Here is a 17,032-nt window from a genome sequence, read left to right on the forward strand (position 1 = left end):
CGAAAAGGAGGAAGACCCCGGCGTCTACATCTGGGCGATGCATGCAACCACTTTATTAATTATTCACAAAGACCTTACAAAGTAATATATCAATACATCTTAAGCCACCATCTTGGCAACATCTGTCGCTACTCCTATCCACTTGATAAAGGGATGTAGATAGTCCGGGTCGAATACCAAACATACCTCACACCATAGCCTAACATCTAAAACCGGAGGCCCCAACCAAGCCACATTGCCGGGTCTGGGGCACACACCGGTTCGACGCACTCTAGAGGCCGCCACCGTCTTCCATAGATCCATCTTGAGAACTGTAATGACGCATCGACCTTGCTAGGCCTAGCTGCCGTTAACGCCACCACGACGCCAGACAACGCCACCATCCCGCGCTCGTTCATCATCATGCGCCCACCGCCAAGACCCTGCTGCTCCATGCCTCCGAGACCCGTTGTTGTCGACGTGTCAAATGCCACGTCGCTCCTCCTTCGCGAATACCACATGCTGCCACTGGTCCCATCCCCTCCACATGTAGTTCCTCTAACTGAGCACCCGAATGCCCCAGGCAGCGTCTCCAAGAAGGGCACGCCACACACAATGCCGCCGCCGCCCAACCTGAGGAGATTTTGGGTCTTCACCCTGGCATGGGCTCGGCGTGGAGGGCAGGGACCTCGACGGAGCCTGCAAGGAGGAGAACGGCGACCTTGGTCAACGCCATCGTTGGGGTGAGTGAGTCATCTAGAGTTTCCTCTGGTCCGATGTCACCTCTACCAGCCCCCACGAACGCGTCGAGGCTGACGACTGGGATCGCAAGCCACCAAGTGCAGCAGGAGAGAGCCTGCAGCGGGAGGAGATCCACCGGTAACTCACCGCCCACGCGGTCAAGATGCCGTCCATCTACCACCCGCGAGCGCCACCAGCCGAGGGCGCCATCACCATGCCTACCGAGGCCACCATCCTAGGTCCAGATTCCTTCGTGATGAGCGGACCGACGGGATCCGACGCCGCGTGGCCCATGTCGTCGCCCAAGCCTGCCGCCACCCGAGCCCACTACCGCTGGGAGCCGCCACGCTGCCGGAAGACCCACACCCTTGGGATCTAGGCGCCTGTGCACCGCCGCAAGCCCACAGCCACTGGGAATTGTCGTGCCGTCAGGAGGGCCGCACCCCGTGGATTTGGGCGCCTGTGCCGCCTGTGGATCCAGGGAAGGGAGGAGAGGCCCTCCACCCTTGCCATCGCACGCACGAGTTTTGCCTGGCACCGACCACCGGTAGCGGCAGAGGAGGAGGTGAGCGCTGGGGGAGGGTTAGGCGGTGGCGGCGGCTGGGACCTCCCGTATCGCCCGCGTGGGGGCGATGCGAGAGGCAGTCCCTGATATGATTGTTCCTTATGAGTGAAGTGGTAAGTGTGTAGATGCTTTGATCATATTGACAAATAAATATTTGGTAAAAGCTCCATATAGTCCCCTCTGTTTGAGCATGAAAGTGGTAGTGACCGTAATTGGTAGGGGTGTGTTGTTCAATCATTGGTCTCCCTAAGGACCATTGCGTTGTAGTGCACCGATTGTGTGCTCGTGTGTGATCACCACTTCTTCGTCACAACCCACCTTCTGCGCATGAGTACATAAGGTATTTTTAGACAAAGCTAGGGTATGGTCAAACTTGTAGAGGCATTTCATTTCCCTTGTGCGCTATGTGCTCGATCTATGTCAACAATGCCATGGTGAATTTGTTGTAATGTGTACATATTGGATCAGTTGATCACAAAGAAAAGTTAAATGTGTGGATTTAATCATTAGAGCGGGCTAAGGTAAACCTCCATGCTAAGTAAAAGGTCCTGGAAGATAACTCATGATTTTTGTGCAATTATAGAGTATAATCTTGCTCTCGTGCGTCCAAGAGCAGTCAATGTTGTAGTCGTTTAAATACAATGCCATTTCATGGAACTTGTGTTCCTTTAGCCCGAGTATAATGCACATGAATATAGAACTTCTCACTTTCACATGGTGGTCTAATTAGATCAAACTAGATGACACCATGTGCGTTGTTGCAGGTATCTTGTTAACATAAATGCATAAATAAGGGCTACAGAAACAATTACAAATAATGCAAAGTAATTGCATGAGTGCTCTTAGTTCAAAATCTAAAAAAAAATATGAGGCATGTCACAACATATTGTGCAATAAAGTAAAGAGAATGCTTTTTTAACAAACAAAAAAATGAGTAGAAACTACTAAGTAGAGGGATGAGCGGATGCTAAAAATAGCGCGATCTCGAGGGAGGTGAAAAGCGAGGGTCATGACATGTGCGACATGATGTGTCCATGGCACCAACTCCCATCCTCATGTGAGAACATTGTCCCCACGTCGGGCTCGTGCTGGCTCTGATCTGGATGAGGTTTCCACCTCTCCGCATGTGACTTCAGATGGTAGTGGATGTAAATTGTGGGGAGGGGGATGAGACGAGACGATAATTCCCTCCCACACGATTGCTTGTGGCAGAGGATGACAACAGGTGGGTTTGTCGTTGTCTTTACTCGTAGTAGGCACAAGCAATAGATGTGCTCGAGTGGTAGCTGGCGCGGATGACCGGATGAGTTTATTAGCAGCGAGATGGATGAGTGGATGGTGACAATAGCATGACCTTGAGGGAGGTGAAAAGCAAGGGTCGTGGAATGTGCGACACGATGTGCAAAGTGTCCAAGGGAGAAGAAAAGTCATAAAGGTATAAATCACGATCGACGTGGAGGTGTGGCGTGGTTGACACGGAGGTCAGATTGACTACGCGGGATGGACACTTTAGCGTTGCAAATACATACATGTCTGAAGATTAAAACTTAAATTTTTGAGCAATTGTACAAGAAAAGGTTGAAGAGGAATTGAGTAAAACTTTTGCTTTGAAGAAGAAACAAAGTTACTGAATGGGGTCAGTATACAAGACCACAAGGCACATATTCTTGCAAGAAAATAAAGATATGGTGTTTGATAACATAGTAGGTCGAGCAAAGTGTAGAGGGAGCAATGAAGCACCATGGTGTCGGTTATGAGCATCTTGCTAATGTGTGAGTACAATACAGTATTCATGTGTGGACTGACGAAGCGTAACCCTAAATACCCCTAGTGCCTATATAAGCCAGAGGGTTTAGTCCGTAGAGGGACATTCATACATTCATCATCATACCTCTAGGGTTTAGACCACAACTCACGATCTCGTGGTAGATCACCTCTGTACTTTGATACTCTCATAATATAAGCAAGAGTAGGACATAGAGTTTTACCTCCATAGAGAGGGCCCGAACCTGGGTAACCGATTGTGTGTTCTTCCTCTTGCTACCTGAGGGAGTCCTGGATTAGGGGGTGTCCGGATGGCCGGACTATACCTTCAGCCGGATTCCTGGACTATGAAGATACAAGATTGAAGACTTCGTCCCGTGTCCGGGAGGGACTTTCCTTGGCGTGGAAGGCAAGCTTAGCGATACGGATATGCAGATCTCCTACCATTGTAACCGACTCTATGTAACCCTAACCCTACCCGGTGTCTATATAAACCGGAGGGTTTTAGTCCGTAGGACAACATACACATCAACAATCTGTTGGGGAACGTAGTAATTTCAAAAAATTTCCTACGCACACGCAAGATCATGGTGATGCATAGCAACGAGAGGGGAGAGTGTTGTCTACGTACCCTCGTAGACCGCAACGGAAGCGTTGACGCAACATAGAGGAAGTAGTCGTACGTCTTCCCGATCCGACCGATCCAAGCACCGTTACTCCGGCACCTCCGAGTTCTTAGCACACATACAGCTCGATGACGCTCCCCGGGCTCCGATCTAGCAAAGCTTCGGGGATGAGTTCCGTCAGCACAACGCGTGGTGACGATGATGATGTTCTACCGATGTAGGGCTTCTCCTAAGCGCTACAACGATATGATCGAGGTGGAATATGGTGGCAGGGGGCACCGCACACGGCTAGGGAACGATCATGTGGATCAACTTGTGTGTCTAGGGGTGCCCCCTGCCCCCATATATAAAGGATCCAAGGGGGGGTGCGGCCGGCCCTATGGAGGCGCGCAGGAGGAGTCCTACTCCTACCGGGAGTAGGACTCCCCTCCCGTTCCTTGTCCAACTAGGAGAGGTGGAGGGAGAATAGGAAAGGGGGCACCGCCCCTCTCTCCTTGTCCAATTCGGACTAGGGGAGAGGAGGCGCGCGGCCTGCCCTGGCAGCCCCTTCCTCTTCTCCACATTAGGCCCATGAGGCCCATTAACCCCCCGGGGGGTTCCGGTAACCCCCCGGTTCTCCGGTTTTATCCGATACTACTCCGGAACCCTTCCGGTGTCCGAATATAGTCATCCAATATATCAATATTTATGTCTCGACTATTTCGAGACTCCTCGTCATGTCCGTGATCACATCCGGGACTCCGAACTAACTTCGGTACATCAAAATGCATAAACTCAAAATAACTGTCATCGTAACGTTAAGCGTTCGGACCCTACGGTTCGAGAACAATGCAGACATGACTGAGACAAATCTCCGGTCAATAACCAATAGCGGGACCTGGATGCCCATATTGGCTCCTACATATTCTACGAAGATCTTTACCGGTCAGACCGCATAACAACATACGTTGTTCCCTTTGTCATCGGTATGTTACTTGCCCGAGATTCGATCGTCGGTATCCAATACCTAGTTCAATCTCGTTACCGGCAAGTCTCTTTACTTGTTCCGTAATACATCATCTCACAACTAACACATTAGTTGCAATGCTTGCAAGGCTTATGTGATGTGTATTACCGAGAGGGCCCAGAGATACCTCTCCGTCAAACGGAGTGACAAATCCTAATCTCGAAATACGCCAACCCAACATGTACCTCTGGAGACACCTGTAGAGCTCCTTTATAATCACCCAGTTACGTTGTGACGTTTGGTAGCACACAAAGTGTTCCTCCGGCAAACGGGAGTTGCATAATCTCATAGTCATAGGAACATGTATAAGTCATGAAGAAAGCAATAGCAACATACTAAACGATCGGGTGCTAAGCTAATGGAATGGGTCATGTCAATCAGATCATTCAACTAATGATGTGATCCCGTTAATCAAATAACAACTCCTTGTCCATGGTTAGGAAACATAACCATCTTTGATTAACGAGCTAGTCAAGTAGAGGCATACTAGTGACACTCTGTTTGTCTATGTATTCACACATGTATTATGTTTCCGGTTAATACAATTCTAGCATGATTAATAAACATTTATCATGAAATAAGGAAATAAATAATAACTTTATTATTGCCTCTAGGGCATATTTCCTTCAGTCTCCCACTTGCACTAGAGTCAATAATCTAGTTCACATCGCTATGTGATTAATACTAATAGTTCACATCTTTATGTGATTGGTTCACATCTCCATGTGACTAATACCCAAAGGGTTTACTAGATTCAATAATCTTGTTCACATTGCTATGTGATTAACACCCAAAGAGTGATCATGTTTTTGCTTGTGAGAGAAATTTAGTCAACGGGCCTGCCAAATACAGATCCGTATGTATTTTGTAAAATTCTATGTCTACAATGCTCTGCACGGAGCTGCTCTAACTAATTGCTCCCACTTTCAATATGTATCCAGATTGAGACTTAGAATCATCTGGATCAGTGTCAAAAACTTGCATCGACGTAACCCTTTACGACGGACCTTTTTGTCACGTCCATAATCGAGAAACATATCCTTATTTCACTAAGGATAATTCTGACCGCTGTCCAGTGATCTACTCCTAGATCACTATTGTACTTCCTTGCCAAATCAGTGAAGGGTATACAATAGATCTGGTATACAGCATGACATACTTTATAGAACCTATGGCCAAGGCATAGGGAATGACTTTCATTTTCTATCTTCTGCCGTGGTCGGGCTTTGAGTCTTACTCAACTTCACACCTTGTAATACAGGCAAGAACTCTTTCTTTGACTGCTCCATTTTGAACTACTTCAAAATCTTGTCAAGGTATGTACTCATTGAAAAAACTTATCAAGCGTCTTGATCTATCTCTATAGATCTTGAAACTCAATATGTAAGCAGCTTCACCGAAGTCTTTCTTTGAAAAACTCCTTTTAAACACTCCTTTATGCTTTACAGAATAATTCTACATTATCTCCGATCAACAATATGTCATTCACATATACTTATCAGAAATGCTGTAGTACTCCCACTCACTTTCTTGTAAATACAGGCTTCACCGCAAGTCTGTATAAAACTATATGCTTTGATCAACTCATCAAAGCGTATATTCCAACTCCGAGATGCTTACACCAGTCCACAGATGGATCGCTGGAGTTTGCACATTTTGTTAGCACCTTTCGGATTGACAAAACCTTCTGGTTGCATCATATACAACTCTTCTTTAATAAATCCATTAAGGAATGTAGTTTTGTTTATCCATTTGCCAGATTTCATAAAATGCGGCAATTACTAACATGATTCGGACAGACTCAAGCATAGATACGAGTGAGAAACTCTCATCGTAGTCAACACCTTGAACTTGTCGAAAACCTTTTGCGACAATTTTAGCTTTGTAGATAGTAACACTACTATCAGCGTCCGTCTTCCTCTTGAAGATCTATTTATTCTCAATTGCTTGCCGATCATCGGGCAAGTCAACCAAAGTCCATACTTTATTCTCATACATGGATCATATCTCAGATTTCATGGCCTCAAGCCATTTATCGGAATCTGGGCTCATCATCGCTTCCTCACAGTTCGCAAGTTCGTCATTGTCTAGTAACATGACTTCCAGAACAGGATTACTGTACCACTCTGGTGCGGATCTCGCTTTGGTTTACCTACGAGATTCGGTAGTAACTTGATCTGAAGTTACATGATCATCATCATTAGCTTCCTCACTAATTGGTGTAGTAGTCACAAGAACAGATTTTTGTGATGAACTACTTTCCAATAAGGGAGAAGGTACAATTACCTTATCAAGTTTTCTACTTTCCTCCCACTCACTTCTTTCGAGAGAAACTCCTTCTCCAGAAAGGATCCATTATAAGCAACGAATGTCTTGCCTTAGGATCTGTGATAGAAGGTGTACCCAACAGGCTCTTTTTGGGTATCCTATGAAGACATATTTCTCCGATTTGGTTTTGAGCTTATCAGGATGAAACTTTTTCACATAAGCATCACAACCCCAAACTTTAAGAAACGACAACTTTGGTTTCTTGCTAAACCACAGTTCAAATTGTGTCGTCTCAACGGACTTAGATGGTGCCCCTTTTTAACGTGAATGCAGCTGTCTCTAATGCATAACCCCAAAACAATAGTGGTAGATCGGTAAGAGACATCATAGATTGCACTATATCCAATAAAGTACGGTTATGACGTTCAGACACACCATTACACTATGGTGTTCCAGGTGACGTGAGTAGTGAAACTATTTCACAATGTTTTAATTGAAGGCCAAACTCGTAACTCAAATATTTTACCTCTGCGATCATATCGTAGAAACTTTTATTTTCTTGTCACGATGATTTTCCACTTCACTCTGAAATTCTTTGAACTGTTCAAATGTTTCAGACTTATGTTTCATCAAGTAGATATCCCCATATCTTCTCAAATCATCTGTGAAGGTTAGAAAATAATGATACCTGCTGCAAGCCTTAATATTCATCGGACCACATACATCAGTATGTATGATTTCCAACAAATCTGTTGCTTGCTTCATTATTCCGGAGAACGGCGTTTTAGTCATCTTGCCCATAAGGCATGGTTCGCAAGCATCAAGTGATTCATAATCAAGTGATTCCAAAATCCCATCAGCATGAAGTTTCTTCATGCGCTTTACACCAATATGACCTAAACGGTAGTGCCACAAATAAGTTGCACTATCATTATTAACGTTGCATCTTTTGGTTTCAATATTATGATTATGTGTATCACTACGACCGAGATCCAACGAACTATTTTCATTGGGTGTGTAACCATATAAGGTTTTATTCATGTAAACAGAACAACAATTTATTCTCTTACTTAGATGAATAACCATATTACAATAAACATGATCAAATCATATTCATGCTTAACGCAAACACCAAATAACACTTATTCAGGTTCAACATCCCGAAAGTATAGGGAGTGTGCGATGATGATCATATCAATCTTGGAACCACTTCCAACACACATCGTCACTTCACCCTTAACTAGTCTCTGTTTATTCTGCAACTCCCGTTTTGAGTTACTAATCTTAGCAACTGAACTAGTATCAAATACTGAGGGGTTGCTATAAACACTAGTAAAGTATACATCAATAACATGTATATCAAATATACTTATGTTCACTTTGCCATCCTTCTTATCTGCCAATCACTTGGGGTAGTTCCGCTTCCAGTGACCAGTCCCTTTGCAGTAGAAACACTTAGTCTCAGGCTTAGGACCAAACTTGGGCTTCTTCACTTGAGCAGCAACTTGCTTGCTGTTCTTCTTGAAGTTCCCGTTCTTCTCTCTGCCCTTTTCTTGAAACTAGTGGTCTTGTCTACCATCAACACTTGATGTTTTTCTTGATTTCTACCTTCGTCGATTTTAGCATCACGAAGAGCTTGGGAATTACTTTTGTCATCCCTTGCATATTATAGTTCATCACGAAGTTCTACTAACTTGGTGATGGTGACTAGAGAATTCTGTCAATCACTATCTTATCTGGAAGATTAACTCCCATTTGATTCAAGCGATTGTAGTACCCAGACAATCTGAGCACATGCTCACTAGTTGAGCAATTCTCCTCCATCTTTTAGGTATAGAACTTGTTGGAGACCTCAAATCTCTCAACTCGGGTATTTGCTTGAAATATTAACTTCAACTCCTGGAACATCTCATATGGTCCATGACGTTCAAAAACGTCTTTGAAGTCCCGATTCTAAGCTGTTAAGCATGGTGCACTAAACTATCAAGTAGTCATCATATTGAGCTAGCCAAACGTTCATAACGTCTGCATCTGCTCCTGCAATAGGCCTGTCACCTAGCGGTGCATCAAGGACATAATTCTTCTGTGCAGCAATGAGGATAAACCTTAGATCACGGATCTAATCCGCATCACTGCTACTAACATCTTTCAACACAATTTTCTCTAGGAACATATCAAAATAAACATAGGGAAGCAATAACGCGAGCTATTGATCTACAACATAATTTGCAAAATACTACCAGGACTAAGTTCATGATAAATTTAAGTTCAATTAATCATATTACTTAAGAACTTCCACTTAGATAGACATCCCTCTAATCCTCTAAGTGATTACGTGATCCAAATCAACTAAACCATGTCTGATCATCACGTGAGATGGAGTAGTTTCATTGGTGAACATCATTATGTTGATCATATCTACTATATGATTCACGCTCGACCTTTCGGTCTCCGTGTTCCGAGGCCATATCTATATATGCTTGGCTCGTCAAGTATAACCTGAGTATTCCGCGTGTGCAACTGTTTTGCACCCGTTGTATTTGAACGTAGAGCCTATCACACCCGATCATCACGTGGTGTCTCAGCACGAAGAACTTTCGCAACGGTGCATACTCAGGGAGAACACTTCTTGATAATTTAGTGAGAGATCATCTTATAATGCTACCGTCAATCAAAGCAAGATAAGATGCATAAAAAGATAAACATCACATGCAATCAATATAAGTGATATGATATGGCCATCATCATCTTGTGCTTGTGATCTCCATCTCTGAAGCACCGTCATGATCACCATCGTCACCGGCTCGACACCTTGATCTCCATCATAGCATCGTTGTCGTCTCTCCAATCTTATGCTTCCACGACTATCGCTACCGCTTAGTGATAAAGTAAAGCATTACAGCGCGATTGCATTGCATACAATAAAGCGACAACCATATGGCTCCTGCCAGTTGCCGATTACTCGGTTACAAAACATGATCATCTCATACAATAAAATTCAGCATCATGTCTTGACCATATCACATCACAACATGCCTTGCAAAAACAAGTTAGACGTCCTCTACTTTGTTGCAAGTTTTACGTGGCTGCTACGGGCTTTAAGCAAGAACCAATCTCACCTACCATCAAAACCACAATGATAGTTTGTCAAGTTGATGCCGTTTTAACCTTCGCAAGGACCGGGCGTAGCCACACTTGGTTCAACTAAAGTTGGAGAAACTGTCGCCCGCAAGCCACCTCTGTGCGAAGCACGTCGGGAGAACCGGTCTCGCGTAAGCGTACGCGTAATGTTGGTCCGGGTCGCTTCATCCAACAATACCGCCGAACCAAAGTATGACATGCTGGTAGGCAGTATGACTTATATCGCCCACAACTCACTTGTGTTCTACTCGTGCATATAACATCAACATATAAAACCTAGGCTCGGATGCCACTGTTGGGGAACGTAGTAATTTTAAATAAATTCCTACGCACACGCAAGATCATGGTGATGCATAGCAACGAGAGGGGAGAGTGTTGTCTACGTACCCTCGTAGACCGCAACGGAAGCGTTGACGCAACGTAGAGGAAGTAGTCGTACGTCTTCCCGATCCGACCGATCCAAGCACCGTTACTCCGGCACCTCCGAGTTCTTAGCACACATACAGCTCGATGACGCTCCCCGGGCTCCGATCCAGCAAAGCTTCGGGGATGAGTTCCGTCAGCACAACGGCGTGGTGACCATGATGATGTTCTACCGACGCAGGGCTTCGCCTAAGTGCTACAACGATATGATCGAGGTGGAATATGGTGGCAGGGGGCACCGCACACGGCTAGGGAACGATCACGTGGATCAACTTGTGTGTCTAGGGGTGCCCCCTGCCCCCGTATATAAAGGATCCAAGGGGGGTGCGGCCGGCCCTATGGAGGCGCGCAGGAGGAGTCCTACTCCTACCGGGAGTAGGACTCCCCTCCCGTTCCTTGTCCAACTAGGAGAGGTGGAGGGAGAATAGGAAAGGGGGGGCACCGCCCCTCTCTCCTTGTCCAATTCGGACTAGGGGAGAGGAGGCGCGCGGCCTGCCCTGGCAGCCCCTTCCTCTTCTCCACATTAGGCCCATGAGGCCCATTAACCCCCCGGGGGGTTCCGGTAACCCCCCGGTTCTCCGGTTTTATCCGATACTACTCCGGAACCCTTCCGGTGTCCGAATATAGTCATCCAATATATCAATATTTATGTCTCGACTATTTCGAGACTCCTCGTCATGTCCGTGATCACATCCGGGACTCCGAACTAACTTCGGTACATCAAAATGCATAAACTCAAAATAACTGTCATCGTAATGTTAAGCGTGCGGACCCTACGGTTCGAGAACAATGCAGACATGACTGAGACAAATCTCCGGTCAATAACCAATAGCGGGACCTGGATGCCCATATTGGCTCCTACATATTCTACGAAGATCTTTACCGGTCAGACCGCATAACAACATACGTTGTTCCCTTTGTCATCGATATGTTACTTGCCCGAGATTCGATCGTAGGTATCCAATACCTAGTTCAATCTCGTTACCGGCAAGTCTCTTTACTCGTTCCGTAATACATCATCTCACAACTAACACATTAGTTGCAATGCTTGCAAGGATTATGTGATGTGTATTACCGAGAGGCCCAGAGATACCTCTCCGTCAAACGGAGTGACAAATCCTAATCTCGAAATACGCCAAACCAACATGTACCTTTGGAGACACCTGTAGAGCTCCTTTATAATCACCCAGTTACGTTGTGACGTTTGGTAGCACACAAAGTGTTCCTCCGGCAAACGGGAGTTGCATAATCTCATAGTCATAGGAACATGTATAAGTCATGAAGAAAGCAATAGCAACATACTAAACGATCGGGTGCTAAGCTAATGGAATGGGTCATGTCAATCAGATCATTCAACTAATGATGTGATCCCGTTAATCAAATAACAACTCTTTGTCCATGGTTAGGAAACATAACCATCTTTGATTAACGAGCTAGTCAAGTAGAGGCATACCAGTGACACTCTGTTTGTCTATGTATTCACACATGTATTATGTTTCCGGTTAATACAATTCTAGCATGAATAATAAACATTTATCATGAAATAAGGAAATAAGTAATAACTTTATTATTGCCTCTAGGGCATATTTCCTTCACAATCATACCATAGGCTAGCTTCTAGGGTTTAGCCTCCTCGATCTCATGGTAGATCTACTCTTGTACTACCCATATCATCAATATTAATCAAGCAGGACGTAGGGTTTTACCTCCATCGAGAGGGACCGAACCTGGGTAAAATTTCGTGTCCCTTGTCTCCTATTACCATCCGTGAAAGATCGTGGATGTCGCCTAGAGGGGGGTGAATAGGCGTTTTAAAATAATTACGATTTAGGCTTGAACAAATGCGGAATAAACCTAGCGGTTAATTTGTCAAGCACAAAACCTAAAACAACTAGGCTCACCTATGTGCACCAACAACTTATGCTAATCAAGATAAGCAACTATGTGATCGCAAGATATATGACAAGAAACAATATGGCTATCACAAAGTAAAGTGCATGAGTAAAGGGGCTCGGGTAAGAGATAACCAAAGCACGCAGAGACGACGATGTATCCCAAAGTTCACACCCTTGCAGATGCTAATCTCCGTTTGGAGCGGTGTGGAGGCACAATGCTCCCCAAGAAGCCACTAGGGCCACCGTAATCTCCTCACGCCCTCGCACAATGCAAGATGCCGTGATTCCACTAAATGACCCTTGAGGGCGGTCACCGAACCCGTACAAATGGCAACCCTTGGGGGCGGTCACCGAACCCGTACACTTTGGCAACCCTTGGGGGCGGTCACCAGTACCCGTCAAATTGCTCGGGGAGATCTCCACAACCTAATTGGAGACCTCGACGCTTGCCCGGAGCTTTACACCATAATGATTGAGCTCTGAACAACACCAACCGTCTAGGGCGCCAAGGCACCCAAGAGGAACAAGCTCTAGGGTGCCCAAACACCCAAGAGTAATAAGCTTCTCAAACTTCACTTCCACGTATCACCGTGGAGAACTCAAACCGATGCACCAAATGCAATGGCAAGGGCACATGGAGTGCCCAAGTCCTTCTCTCGCAAATCCCACCGGAGCAACTAATGCTAGGGAGGAAAATGAGAGGAAGAACAAGACGGAGAACACCAAGAAATCCAAGATCTAGATCTAAGGGATTCCCCTCACATAGAGGAGAAAGTGATTGGTGAAAATGTGGAACTAGATCTCCTCTCTCTTTTCCCTCAAAAACTAGCAAGAATCCATGGAGGGAGTGAGAGTTAGCAAGCTCAAAGAAGGTCAACAATGGGGGCAAAAACAAGCTCAAGAGATAGAGAACCATTGGGGAAGAAGAACCCCTTAAATAGGTCCCCACGAATCTGCCCGTTATGTACAGAATAACATAGGAGCGGTACAACCTCTATGAGCACCGGTACAACCGGTAACAGGCAATAAGCAGTACAACCGGCCCACAACCGCCCAACAACCGCACCACAACAGAGACCAGTCCGGTGGTAGAGCGGTACATGACCGGTACAACCTCCGGACCAATTCTGGAGCGGTACAACCACTCCAAACACCGGTTGTACCGGTCAAGCGGTACAACCTCTCCATGGGGCGGTACAACCTCTCTGTGTAAAACAGGCAATATCAAAACAGCCACAACTTTCGCATACGAGCTCCGAATTCAACGAAACCAAGTTTGTTGGAAAGCTAATGACAAGGGCTAACACAATCTAGAGAGAAATATCAATAAGAAGCAAATGAGAAAATGACCATAATAAAATGGTGAGAACCCTTCTTCGGAAAGACCGGTAAAACCTCCAACACCGAAAACATCATAGAAGATGCATGCGAACTCCGTTTTCAATGAACTCAAGCTTGTCATCAAGATGACCATAAGCTCTAAGACTCACAAATGGAACCAAACAAGAACCAAGAAAGATGATGCAAGGATGCAATGGTTTGAGCTCTCGACTAATGATACGATCAAGCTACTCCCTAAAGAGCCCTCCTTGATAGTACGACTAATGATACGATCAAGAAATATGTATTTTACGGTAAAATACATATTTACCTTATACAAAGTCCAGATTTTTGGGCTGGACACCGGTAATTTGGACCTGGACACCGGCCAGCCCAGCGACTGACAAACACAAGCGAGGCAGTCCAGTCCATCTATGTAATGCCCACTCCTGAAACGATCGATTAATCCTTGGTCCTGTACAGTGTACGTGCGCGTGTTGAAAGAAAAAAAAGCTATCGATCTGATTAATTGATCCTCAAATACGGTTGTACCTTATCTGTACATGCGCATGTTCGGTTGCTCGTCCGCCCGGCTTCTGCGCCTCAACCCTCAGAGCGTCGCCCGTCATGGATTGTTGAAAATTTGAGATACATCTCAACTCTCAACTCTCAACTCAGCACTTGGTAATTGCCGGTCTCTCTCAAATCTGAAATCTCAGTTGTGTGTAGGATCTTTTTAAGTTCTGTTTTTCTAATTGTATGGCTAGGGTCTTAAAATTTAAAGCTATTACAATTGGAAACAATTCAAACCAGGGGAGGATTATTTCTGCAACAGCGGCGAGACACAATGTCGAGTAAGTTTAAGTCCCTAATCGTATCATTCGATCGATACATTTTGTTTATTGTTTATACTCTTGCATATGCAAACACAAACAATGTAACTCGTACATTTTTGCTAAAACAGTAATAATTAATCACAGGAGAATTTATAAAAAGGTTTCTTAAATAATATTGTAACTCGTTCATTGTTTGGCGTTCTTAGGCTTGTTCAAATTTGCATAATCAACTAGTATTTCAAATGGAAGTGAACAGTTTATTTTGGTATGAAATCTCGTACAAATGATGTGTTATTTTATATTATTGCTTGGTGTCCATCATTATACATATGATGTGCATGTGGACACCGGGACATTTTTATTCTGGATCCGCCCCTGATGCCTCCCATGTCCACGAAGAGGTTCTTCTCGCCCGTTGTGCCAGCCAGGTGCAGCAGGCACAGTCCTGGCTGCCGCAGCGAGACAAAGCATGAGGGAGCCGACAGTGCCAGAGCACTTCTTGGCTGTAGCTCTCGATTCTATTCGGTATGGAGTGTGTCATGGTCATGAGATACGCTGCTAGCCTGCAACTGAAGCGCTTGCGGTGTGGTGAAATTTGCGGTTCAAATAGGTGGAGGGGCATGTACGGGCACAGGGCACAGACGTTTTTGTTTAGGAATCGGGATGAGTAAATTTCGGTAGGTGAAGTTCGGTTGCTCGTGTTTCAGGATTGTACTTCTAAATCTGTAATTGATCAGCTCAAAGCTCAGCTTTGTAATCTCCGCAAAAAAAAAAAGCTCAGCTTTGTAAAAGACCCAGTGCCTAACCATTTTGGTGCCGATTTGTATGGGGATTGATGAGGCCCAAGCCCGTTTTCCAGAGAGCTTTTTCTATATAGCTGTCCAAATGCACCAGCCTTCCTCTTTAATGCATCGACGACAGAGGCTAGTCACTGACAAGTACCATGAACTTTATTAAGTACTCCCTCTTATCCTTTTTAGTCTGCATATATGTTTTGTTTATTGTTAGAGTTGTGTTGAATATAATGTACGGGATAGGTTATAGTTGGATTTGTAATTGTATTGTGTCTAGGTAGGATATGGAGTCGTGTCAAGTAGGACACTTGTATTATAGGCCTCTCATATATAGCGAGGGTAGACACACGATATAACCTATGTCAACATAATAGCACCGAAACGTAGGAAAAGCCGGCGGCATGTGCCGGCGTTCAGGACGACCGGGTGCGGTAGTATAGCGGTGTCATGGGGACGAGCGCCTATAGTCATGCCCCGGGATGTAGTCATATCGGTGAACCTCGTTAACAAATCTCGGTGTCGTGCTCGTGTGATTGCTTGGTCCTCAGATGATCGACGGTATGACCTCGGATTTATTCTAACAAATGATGTCATGAGTAAGGTTCGATTTGAGGTGTTGATCTAGTGGAGGAGGAAAGTTCGACATGGATCGGTATAGTCTGTAGGTGCAGCAGGAAAGCGATCAGAAAAGTCGGCGAGTACTGAAGTGATCGGAAGCGGTGACGGCGTAACGTGCCACAGCAGCAGTCGGACCAGTAGGCTTCTAGGGCGTGCTTGGATGGGCTGGCAGCACGCGCTGGGATGGGCTGGCAACAGGCCGTCTCAGGTGCTTGTGCTTCAGGCAGCGTGGCCGCAAGGCTGGGATGTGGTCCAGGTTCAGAGTTGCAGGCAAGGGCGGCAGCTGCTGCGTGGTGTGCACGAGAGATTTGTTCCAGAAAAAAGGACCGAGTCCTTGTATATGACGTGGAAGAGTCAAAAGCAACAGATCGAATCGGCGAAAAGAAAATCCATCAGATTATCCATTGGAATAGCAGGAGCTTTGACAAATCAAGGCAACAGCCAGCATTGTAATTAGTGCCAATGGAGCTTCCCATCGCGTGAAGACCAGGAGGTCTTTTTTGGCTGGAATTGTGCACGGAAGTGCTTGTGTACTTCGGTGTCGTGGGGATAGGTCGGGTCAGCTGTACAAAAAACTATGGCGTTAACGGGTACCGGGTTTGACGTGGAAAAGTTTACGGAACTGGAAACCTTGGGTTATGGCAGACACGGATAAAAAATTTCTTGGCACAACAGAGATGCTTGAAGGCGTTGCGGAAGCCAAGCCAGCTAAGATGGAAATATTATGTGGTGGATGAGAATTCGCAAAAGACGATTTGGGAGCCTCGAGCGTGTCATGCAGCCGGACAAGTTCGGCTGGGTCAGACTAGATAGTCTGACGGATCGACGCAAATCGGTTGGTACAGAAGACGGTGATGAGATCGACGACGACGCCATAGGAGCGTGATGCTGATAGTGACCGACTTCTGGGCGTGGAAACACGTGGCACAGGCCCCGAGGGTTTGTGTGGCTTCGACAAGCCTGTGGCGTGGAGTTGATTCAAGGTGATGTACACACAGAGCTTGAAGTCGACGGGGCGTGAGGGTGGACTGATCATCTACCATGGAGTCATGTTGA

This window comes from Triticum urartu, chromosome 5A (genome assembly GCF_056163025.1).
Source record: "Triticum urartu cultivar PI428250 chromosome 5A, HENAU_Tu73, whole genome shotgun sequence".
NCBI classification, from domain to species: domain Eukaryota; kingdom Viridiplantae; phylum Streptophyta; class Magnoliopsida; order Poales; family Poaceae; genus Triticum; species Triticum urartu.